This window comes from Octodon degus, unplaced genomic scaffold (genome assembly GCF_000260255.1).
Source record: "Octodon degus isolate 3935 unplaced genomic scaffold, OctDeg1.0 scaffold00002, whole genome shotgun sequence".
Taxonomy (NCBI): domain Eukaryota; kingdom Metazoa; phylum Chordata; class Mammalia; order Rodentia; family Octodontidae; genus Octodon; species Octodon degus.
In genome coordinates, this window is record NW_004524578.1 from 30997678 (window position 1) to 31009114 (window position 11437).

The following is an 11437-nucleotide window of genomic DNA, read 5'->3' on the forward strand; positions in this document are numbered from 1 at the left end:
ATAGTATTGGGTCTTCTGCTTGACTGGCAATGTCAGAAATTGTTGACCTGAGTCCCCTACAGCTCAACATAACAGCATGGCTTTGCTTCTTATATATCATTTTATACTTCTCTGCTGAATGATTAAGACCAAGGTAAAGCAGGACCTAGGCAGGACCTAAGGAAACTGTATTTCATCATTCTCTTAATTACAGTTAGTATTTGTTGAGGCACTTTAGGTCTTCAAAGAAATCTGATCTGTGTGTATCAGTTTACTTGACCTGCCCAATAATGCTTGAAAACAGAGAAGCTTCTTTGATTGAAACGGACAGAAGCACAGGTTCATAAACCTTAATAGAAGTGGATCTTTAGTTGCAGGTGTGCTAGCTTTGCTCACACAATCAAAAGAAGATTCCAGGGCGGCTTTGGTAGGGCTCAGAGTCTAGAATGAGCAACCTGATGCTGCCTGTAGTTGGTTCTCGCTCTCCCCCTCCCCCTGCCTTATCCTCTCCACTTTTCCACACTTTCCCCTTCTCCCTCTTTCTCTCTCCTACCTTCTGGTGTTTTCTGACATTCTTTCTTGCTTCCTTTACCTTGACTGAAAAGTAGAGGAAATTCTCTTACTTTGCCAACATGTATCACATCCAAAGATTCAACCAAATCATAGGATCAGAGTGAGGAAGGAGGGTCAGCCAGATAGCTCAGCAGACTAAATAACCTGCTTAGGCAGAGCACAGCCACGCCATACCAGCTCTGCCCCCAGGGTGCTCTTAGACAACGATTGAGACTGGGCATGATGGTGTGTGCCTGTAATCCCAGCTCTTGGGAGGCTGAAAACACTACAAGTCCGATCAACATAGTGAGACCCTGTACACCCTGTAGACAGAGTTCTCACTCTCCCCTCAAAAAAACCAGGTGTGCCAATGGTGTTTTTGTAAGGAAGTGCTCTCACAAGGAAGTGCAAAGTCTGCACCTGAATATAGAAGGGAGATACTAAGCGTACATAACTCAAGTCTTCACTTTGGAGGGTGACAATTTTTGTTATCCTCTGAAAAATACAGGAAACAGAAACTTACACAAGTGATACAGTGGTTCCTTAGTTTAATCAAGTCACAGGCCTACTTTTTAGCAGATCCAAAGTGAAAAATCTAGTCTCCCAAAGTTCCCCCCATTAATACACTGTTTTATTACCTAAAATGGGAAGTTACTCATAATGAAATACTCAACAAAAGTTAAACCATAGAAATTTTTATTTTTCAATTTATTGTATTTGTTTCTACAACTTTGTGTGATCCTGAAGATTGAACCAACGCCTTATATGTGCTAAGCAAGCCCTCTATTGCTTAGTTACATCTCTCCAGTCCTAAGACTATAGAAAATTGAGTAAAGCCTCCCTGAGCCCATACTTCCTTTAAAAACTGGGGTATTTCAGAAATGAGGGAAACATTGATGACAAAATGAAGTTGCTACTCAACAACTATGAGAAAATATATTATAGAAAAGATTAAAGTAATAATTATAACAACAGTAAAGCCTGACAATTATCAAGTGTTCAATATATGCCAAGAATCACTCTCAGTGATGTGCACATGTTAATTCAGTTAGTTACTACATAAGGAAGGTACTATTATTTCTGTTTTATGATATAAGAAAGTGAAACTTAGAGAGATTAAGCTATGTGAAAGATCATGCAGTCAGGTAGCAGGAGAGGGATTCAAGTCCCTGCCTACCTGGTAGCGAGCAGACGAGGGCTTCTGTCTGCTTGCTCCACCGCTCTATAGCAGGGTTCTCAGTGGGTGGGCTGCAACCCTACTCTTACCATCACAAGGGCTGAACATTTCCACAGAGCACTCAGGCCAACCTTTTGTGACTTACTCTTTCAACACATAGACTCTCTGATCCTCTTTCAGTGTGGATAAAATTGAGGAGAAATCCTTAGGGAAAATAAGTGATTCATTTAGCAAGGACACATCCCGTAACTAGGCATATGTGTTTCCAAACATTTATGTCTACTCTCTTTTGTTCCTTTGCCCAAGCTGTCCCCTTTGCGAGTATATTGCAGTCCTTCTCAAATCTTTCTGCCTGGAAAAATTCCACTCACTTTAAGTTTCTCCTCAACTATCTTTCTTTTCTTAGCTCACTCAAGAAGCCAAGCACTGACTTCTCTATCGTGTATCACTGGCTATGCGTCTCTATGGCAACCTTGTCTTCACATGTATCCCTCAGATGTATCCTGTGAGAGCCACCAGGAAGTCTGTTAATCTCCCATTGCTCACTGGTGTTGAGATCTTTCCCAGAACAGAACAAGGTCCATCATGGATAAGTCAATGCAAGCTAGAGAGTCCACTGATGCTATTCACTTTCTTGACTGAGAGATACAAAAATTGATTCCAAAGTGATGTCCAATTAAATCCCTCATTGCTTAGAAACACACCAAAACTGAAGTCATGAGAAAAAAGTCAGTAATTTTGGATAAGAAACAAAAGAAGCAGTCACTGGCACTGTTGTGACTCAATGTCAAACAGAACAAAAATAAACATAAATTAATCCATGTAACTACCAAGATGCTATAATAAACTCATTTTGGTTCAAAACATAGAAGTCAACTTCTAACAATATGTAAGATGATAATCTGACCTGTACCAAACACAGAACAATTCCCTAGCTGTATGAAAAAGTAATTATTTATCTCTCACACACAGATATGGGGTTTATTATTCTGAAACTGGGTCCTCTCCATATCAGAATGATGCAATTCTACATAATCTCCATAGAATATACCCTAATGAACTTCAACTTTGAATATCCAGAGATGTAATAATCGTCAATCATTCCAATATTTTTGGAGAGTAATGTCATTTCTGGGAGATTATAAAAAGAAATAGAGGCCCGGGAGATGGCTCAGTGGAATAGGCACTTCCCTGATAACTGCAGGGGCCTGAGTTCAGTCCCCGGTTCCACCAAAAAAAAAAAAAAACCCCAAAAAAAAAAAAAAAAAAAAAAAAAAAACCAGAATAATAAAATTGTAGACCTAGAAGATTCTTAGAGATATTCTTCTAGGCTTCATTTTATTCATGGGAAAGTATTGCCCAAGAAATTGATGTTCTTTGTCTTTCTTTGGTATCATGGATGTCTGCATTAAGATTCACAAGATTCTGAGGGTCTGCAATGAGCAGCACTTTTCCTGTCTATCATGTATCATTGGCTATAAGTCCATACTATGGACTTATAGTATGAGCAAGAAATGCAACATACCATTTCAAGCTTCTGAGATTTAAGAGACAATTCAGCATGATATTGCCTATTCAATCTAAGAGAAACTAAAACATCAAACTAAAGGGAAACACTTTTAGTTCTGAGAAGCATGGTTTATAAGTTAGGGGTAATGTCAGATTCCAGCTTCCTTATGTACTTATGATGTAGTGTGTTAGAATGTATAATTACATTATACATATATATGCTATATAGTATTTATATTATGATTACATAGCATGTATAGTATTCTTATACTGAATTTCCTAAGGGTCTGATAAAATTATGGCAGGGTCTCAAGCCCAATGATGACTCACAATCTCAGGAACAGAAAGCACAAAGGTTTAAAACACAAACCCTGCCCAGAAAAAGTATCTGGATACTGAATGTAAGGAGACCAGCATCGGTGCAAGTCCCCTACACGCTCACTCATATTTTACCCTTAGCATTCCCACTCATCACGTCTCTAGTGGCATCTGATGGTCCTAAAAAACTACTTTACTTTACTTGTCTGGATGTATCCATGACAGTATGCGTGTGTGTGTGTGTGTGTGTGTGTGTGTGTGTGTGTGTGTGTGCCCACACATACCCAGATACTCAGAAATACTTTCTAGACATAAAAAACAATACCACATACTTTTGTCCTTGTAGACAGCCTTTTCTTGAAATGATCCAGCTTTTATCTAGATCTAACATTCAATGTTGGACTATTAGACTTAGGGTCATGGCTGCATCTGGTAAGAGTGGCCCAAACCAGAATATCATCTCATGCTATGTGCCAAAGTCATAGAAAACTTTGAAGGATGATGTCAAAGTACTTCCTTTGCCCATAACTTCAATCAACCCTTTTCTCCAAAGAGCATATGCAATTTACAATGCAAGTGGTGTAGTGCTGAAAATTTCTAAATTGAATATCTTAGGGTCAAAGATAGCTAACAGAATTCAGAAACCAAAATTAAAATCCATCTCCTAATGGATCTAATTCTGTATATTTTATTCCTATTATTATTTCCTTTATATAAGGTTCACCTGTGCATGAGAATCGCAGAAGGTTTGTGTTGAGAGATGCATTGGTCTCATTGCTTCCTTTTATGTATTAGTCCAGCAGGAATAAGTGCATACAGGTGCTGTATCCACAAGGGCTCAGGAGAAATCCAATACCAGGACAGCTATTGACTGCTCTGTACAAAAGATAACTTTGAGGACGAATCTTGACCAACATGAATTTTCTCATTCCTTTCTGTCCCTTTACCAGCACAGCCATTACCATTCTCTCATTATGTGTCTGTTTACTTTGTGTTTCTCTGAATGCCCTTTCCAGAAGTTGTGAAGGCTATTTTTGTAGTTTCATGTACACACAAAGTATTTTGTTTAGGCTCCACCTTGACTTCAGAGTGTCTGGGCTCTATTTAAGTTGACTGAATTTGAAAGAAAAAAATCAGACAGGAAGTCAGACACACATGAAAAAAATGTTATAGAAGCTGGTTCAAGTCTACCATCTTTCCTGTGCATGCCTCTCTTTGTCCTCTCCTGTCCCTCTGTAGGTAGAACACAGTATCAACCCCAAGTATTATTCTGGAAGTAGAATTAAGACAGAATTCTATGAATGAAGGAAAAAAAAGCTGAAACTCTAGAAAATCATCACAATAGCAAAGTTTCATCCATTATTGCAGTCTTAAATCAGATAGCCCTTGGGAAAGATCTCTGTCTAACACAAATTATAATATAGCTATAAAACCTTTTCTGTAATAACTTTCCATAAAAACAATGTTTCTTATTCTTTGGGGACATAGCTGAAACATTACTTAGATTGCATGTCCAATTGAAATTATAAAGCATTGTGCATTTTTCATTTTGCATAGTTTGATTTTTCATTAGCAAAGGAAAGTGAACTTGTTCCCAGTGCAGTTTTTTAGATTGTTCTCTAAATATCAAATATTAATTTATGAACTCTTCACATGACTATGAAGAGATCATAAAGAAGGAGCCAATCATCCTTCACTTTTCCAGGAAAAGAGACAGGCTTCACACACTGGAACTGAAAAATTAAGATCAATATTGGGAGCTTTACAACAAGTATACATTGAAATTGATTTCCTGTAGTGACAAGCAGCAGAAAAGATGGCCGTATGCTACATGGCTCTATGCTACATACAATCTAGAGATCTTTCAGCAGAGCTCATTCTCATGTTGACCTGCCCAAAGGCAAGGATATGCATCACACAGCCTATTCAAAAATCTTTAAAAGTCTGAGCCATGAGTAAACATAGAAATAAAGATGAAGGTCTCTGAGGGAAAAGAAGACTACATTTGTGGGGGGGAAGCTTTATCTAGTAAGTGAGCAATGAGAGGTTTCTCTAAAGAAATCACAATCGACTGTGACTACATGGCCTTTTTTCACTCAACCTGGACCCTAAGATTATGAAGAGTTCATGGCTTCCTATTTTGGTAGTTTTCAGAAATTCCCTTTTTTCTCCTACTGAATTTAAAGTCAGGGTGGCAAAGAGGTCATTGAGTGAGGAAGTGTCCCAGGCATCAGTGACCTGCAAAAATAACAACATAGCATGCCTTGCTGGTTGACAGAGTAGAGTAGGTAAAACATCAGAAGCTGAGGCTAAATTTGCAGTGAAGAGAGAGCTAAATAAGGATGAGTAGGGAAAGTCATGCTGAGGAATTTGGACTTTAAGAACAGGGAGATTATCATGTGGAGAACAGGCCATGGGGCATTAAGGGTGGTGCTGGGGTAGAGGGTGAACTGTGAGACTACAGAGTCTTCCAGGCAAGAGTGCTGATATCTTGGTGGAGATAGTTGCAGTGGACATAAAGAGAAGGCAATACAGTTGTGGTTCGGGGAAGTAGAGTGGAGGGTATGGTTGTGGAGAGGAAATGGTAGGGGTAAAACCAAAGGTTAGGGTGACCCTTAGGATTTTTCTTTGAGTAATGTCTAAGCCATAATGCTAGACCACAAAAGACTTCTGGGAGGAAATCAAGTTCTAGGAGACATAGGGTCAAGATATCAAACCCACTCACAAATAAATAAATGGAAGTCAAAGCCATAACAATGGAAACAATTTCCCTGAAACAGAACAAACATCTTAGTCTGACCAGAACATTTCTAGTTTTCATACACTGTCCCAACTTTTGTCCAGTTTAGCATTTGTCTCAAATATTTTCTATTTTAGAAAGCTATTGTTTTAATTGATACATTGAAATATGCTGAGATGAATGTGACAGAATTCTATTTTAGCTTATTCCATGATCTGTCTCATTAGTTATTGAAAAGAGAGATTTCTCACTCTACCACATGGTAAAATGTAAGTGATAGCTAATAATAATTCCCCTTTTATTTCCTAGTGGCTTCCATATGCAGCATAGTTAATGCCTCCCTTTCTAGGGCATCATGGAGGTTTGCCTGGTGATAAAACAAAATGCATTAAGATTTAGTAGACAGATATAGCTGACTTCTTTTGATGTAGGAGAAGTGCTACAGAAAGATTGTTCAGTGCTACCCTCCGTGGCCAGGTAGTGTGCCCATCAGTAGTAGCTTAGAAAATGACAAGGCTTTCTTTAAAGTTTAAGCTTATTTTTGTTATTGTTATTATCTGTATATGTTTGGTACTGAGGATCCAACACAGGGTCTCCTGTGTGCTAGCCAATCAGTCTACACTAAGAGACATTTCCAACCTCATCTTACTTTAAAATGACAAATACATGTATGAGTGATTGTTTTAATAATGTCCTTGACAAAAGGAAGAACTAGGGAAATTACAACTAAACCCTTCTATGGCAGACAAGATCAAGAAATGAGGGTCGGGGAGATGGTTCAGTAGAATAAGCTCTTCCCTGGCAAGCGCAAGGGCCTGAGTTCAATCCCTGGTTCTGGAATAAAAAACAAAAAAAGAATCAAGAAACACAAGTAACTACACTGCACTTCCAAGAGAAATACTTTTTTTGGCTTTTATTTAACTTTCTTCGTACCTATGGGTTTAACATTGGCATCTTGATGTATACATATAAGATACTTTATTATTTTTGCTCTCATTACTCCATTCTGTTTCTGTTTACTCTCCTTCTGATTACTCTCCTCTTCTCTAGCAGTTTTCCTTCTACTTTTCTGTCATCTTTCTCTCTTTTTCCCCTAACTTCCTCACATGAGAGAAAATATATGATATTTGACCTTCTCTGTCTAGACTATTTTGCTTAACATGAGAGAGTTTAGCTCCATTCTTTATCCTAGAAATAGCATAATTTTATTGTTTTTTATATCTCCATAATGCACCCATTGTGTTTATGTACTGTAATTTCCTTATCCATTTATGTGTTAATGGGCCCATAAGTTGTTTCATAGTTCAGCTATTATGAATTGTACTGCAATACACACAGGTAGGCAGGTAGCCCTAAAGTATGCTATCTTTAGCTCCCATGGACTGACATGGTTCTTGATGCTCCTGGAGGAAAATGGCAAGAAGATTTAGAAATAAAGACAAGAGACAAAAGCTGACATCAAGTGGAGCACTTTCTCCATATGTTAGGAAAAGACCTGCCCAAGAACAGCAGAGTATTTATGTACATACTCCGGAGGTTGGTGTCAATTTCAACCTCCCTGCCTAGCAATCTATTTGCAAGTTGAAACAGCTTGTTTACATGGCTCAAGAAGCTCTCTGTGGTCCCACCTGTTTTGTCTTAGCCCTGTGCCTATGATTGATTTCCAACTTCAACTGTTCCCGACATTTAACTCTTTGGCAAATGCCTGAGGAGTGAGTGGCATAAATGGGTCAAATGATTGTTGTATTATTAGCTTTTTGAGGAACCATCACACTGATTTCCATAGTGGCTTTGCCAATTTACATTTCATCATAGTGCAGGAGAGTTCCATCTTTCCCACATCTTCTTCAACATTTATTGATTTTTTGCATTTTTGATAACTATTCCAACTGAAGTGAGTTGAAAACTCAATATACCTTTCTTTTACATCTCCCTAATGTCTAAAACCACATTTCTAAATACACTTATTAACCGTTTGTACTACTTCCTTTGAAAAGTGACTATTCATTTGACCACTTATTGATTGGATTATTTGATTTCTTAGTGTAAAGATTTTTGAGTTCTTTCTAGATTGTATATATTAATTTATTGCCAGAATAGTGACTGGTAAAGATTTCCTTAGTATAAGCAAAGATTTATGGTAAAGATTTCCTCAATATGATATAAGCTACATATGGCAAATGCACAGCTGACATCATGCTGAATGAGAAAAACTGAAAACATTTTCTCTGAAATCAGGAAGAAGACAAGAATGTCCACTCTGACTTTTCCTACTCAGTGTACTTTCCTGTTCAGCGTAATTCAGGGAAGGATAAAAGGGATACAAATAGGACAGGAATATTTCAAATTATTCCTATTTGCAAGATGATATAATCCTTTGTTTAACAGAAAGTGAAAACTCCACCAGCAGGGTTTTAGATATGAATATCATATTCAGCAAAGTGGCAAGATACAAAATGAATAGTAAAAAAATAGCTTTCCTCTACATCAATAATGAAGCCATTAAATATATACATATATAATATATATCTATATACACAAAATAACATAGATATACAGCTACTTTCCCTTAGTTCAATGAGAAGAAAGTTTTGAACTAATAGTGTTTAGACAAGATATCATGTCTGCATCTTATACTAAGAATAACTACTACAAAGACAACAATATGCAATGTATTAATTACTGTAACTGTACTATTAACCTGTTTTGAAACTCTCATTACTACTTCTTTCTCAATAAAATTATTTTTTAAAAAATAACAAAGCCACTGAAAAGGAAATAAGGAAAACAATAAAACACCCAGGAATAAAGCACCTAGGAATAAACTTAACCAAGGATATTAAAAATCTCTACAGTAAAAATTATAAAATGTTGAAGAAATAGATTTTAAAAGACTTTAGAAAACAAAAGACCACCTTTGTTCCTGGATTGGCAGAAGTAACTCTTTTAAAATGCCCATAATTCCAAAAACAATCTATAGTCTCCACAGAATCTCTTTCAAAATACCAATGACATTCTTCACAGAGCTAGAAAAAAAAGCTAAATTCATATGGAAATGGGAAGAGCATTTTTTATATGAGTAGTCAGAGCCATCCTAAGGGGTGGAGGAGGGGGAGTAAAGCTGGAGGCATCGCAATACCCATTTTTAATGCTACAGAGTCATAGCAACAAAACCAGCATGACACTGCCACGAAAAGAGACGGAGATGAAAGCAATAGAAGGCACAGAAACAAAGCCATACAACTACAATCATCTGATTTTTGACAAAGATGCCAAAAACATGTGAAAGAAAAGACAGCCTTTTAAACAAATTGTTCTGGGAAAATTGGGTATTCACATGCAGAAGATAGGTACTAGATTCCTATGTTCCTGTCCTGCACAAAAATCAAGTTAACATTTATCAAAGACCTAAAACATAAGGTCTGAAACTTCGAAACTTCTAGTAATAAACATAGCGGAAACAGTTGACGTCACAGTCACAGGCAGAGACTTCCTCAATAGGACTTCAATAACATGCATCAACCAATAGGCCTACATCAAATGGAAATACTTGTGCACAGTGAGGAACATGGCAGGGTAAAGAGACAACTGGCGCAGTGGGAGAAAAACTGTGATGAAGCTCGGGGGAAAATCCCAACAAGACTTTGGAAGCACTCAAATCCACCAAGCGCCAGCTCGTATCGCCAGTGGAAAATCCAGAAAATTGCAAATTAGAGATATATGCAAGAAGTACGGCTAGAGAAAGTGAACAATCCTATGTAACATAGAGTAGTCTGAACATGTGTTCAAGTGCCTTTGGCTATATCAAATATAGTATACTCTATTGTATAGTTCATTAGTGGACATTGTATTTTAAGTCTGTAACATAGTCAACTATTTTAAACAATGTTTAAAATTTTTAAATAAGTTCTTTCAACTGAAATAAACTAAATATAAAAGTACATATTTAATAAAATGTAAATAGTGATACCCACTTCTCCAGAAAGTTAGTGATAATGTGTAATTTACGCAAACTATTTGTCAACATTTTTCATCCAGTGACACCCAGAGGCTACAATGATATCAGTGACCACATAAAAATAAAAGATATATGCAATGTTTCCATTTGTTTTTCATTATATTATTCTCAAAGGTAGTGATTGATTTCACATACACAGCTGCAAGGCACCCTCTCGGTTTTATCACTCTATTTATCCCGACACCTACTGCATTGTAACTGCAGCAGTCAAGGGATACCTGAAGCATTCTGTTTCTCCCATTTCCTCCCTTGTGATGGTGGTTTGTAAACTCTCTTTGATACCCACTTGCATTTCCTAATTGAAATCTCATGCTCCCCATCCCTCTGACTGTTGTTTCACAACTCTAGAAGAAACAAAAAGTGTGTCATAGTGGATACATTGTGTCAACTTAAGAATTGAGTTTAGAGGCTTAACTAAGTAACTCAGCACGGGACCAGAGTCACCCGGTGAAGAGCCTGAGTCTGTGCAAGAGGGGCCTGCAGAGATGCTGCGGGAGGGCTGCCGCACACAGTGTACTGGAGAAGAGGCTTGCTCCCCCGGCCCTCCCTCAGCTTTTGCTTTTGCTCTCTTCTGCTCCCCTGAACTGTTGCTTGACATCAGGCCGCCCTGCCTCGGGGCCGGCTGATTATGGACTGAAACCTCTGCAAACTATAAGCTAAATAAACCTTTCCTTCCTTGTTTTGAGCATTGGGTATTTCGTCTCAGAAACCAGAGAAAACTAACTAAGACAAAGCCCCTACTTATTAACAAGGTTATACCCCATAAGTCCCAAAAGAAGAGTCTTTTGGGTTCCCTTAAATGATACGTGTCAGCTGTTTCATTATTTTCTTTCTGTCTGTCTGTCTTTCTTTCTTGTTTTGGTTTGGTTTGGTTTTTGTACTTAGGACAGGGTGTACAGGGTTTACAGGGCCTCACTGCGTAGATCAGACTCCTAGTGATCGGAGTTTACAGCCTCCCAAGTGCTAGGATTACAGGTGCGCGCCACGTCACCCAGTCTCTATCGCCGTCTCAGTGTGCCCCGAGGGCGGGGCCGGCACGGCAGGCCTGGGGATCAAACTCCTAGCCTCTGCGCCTGCCTAAGCAGGCACTTTAATCCGCTGATCTAGTTGGCCAAGCCAATTTCTACATTTATTTTTTTAATAT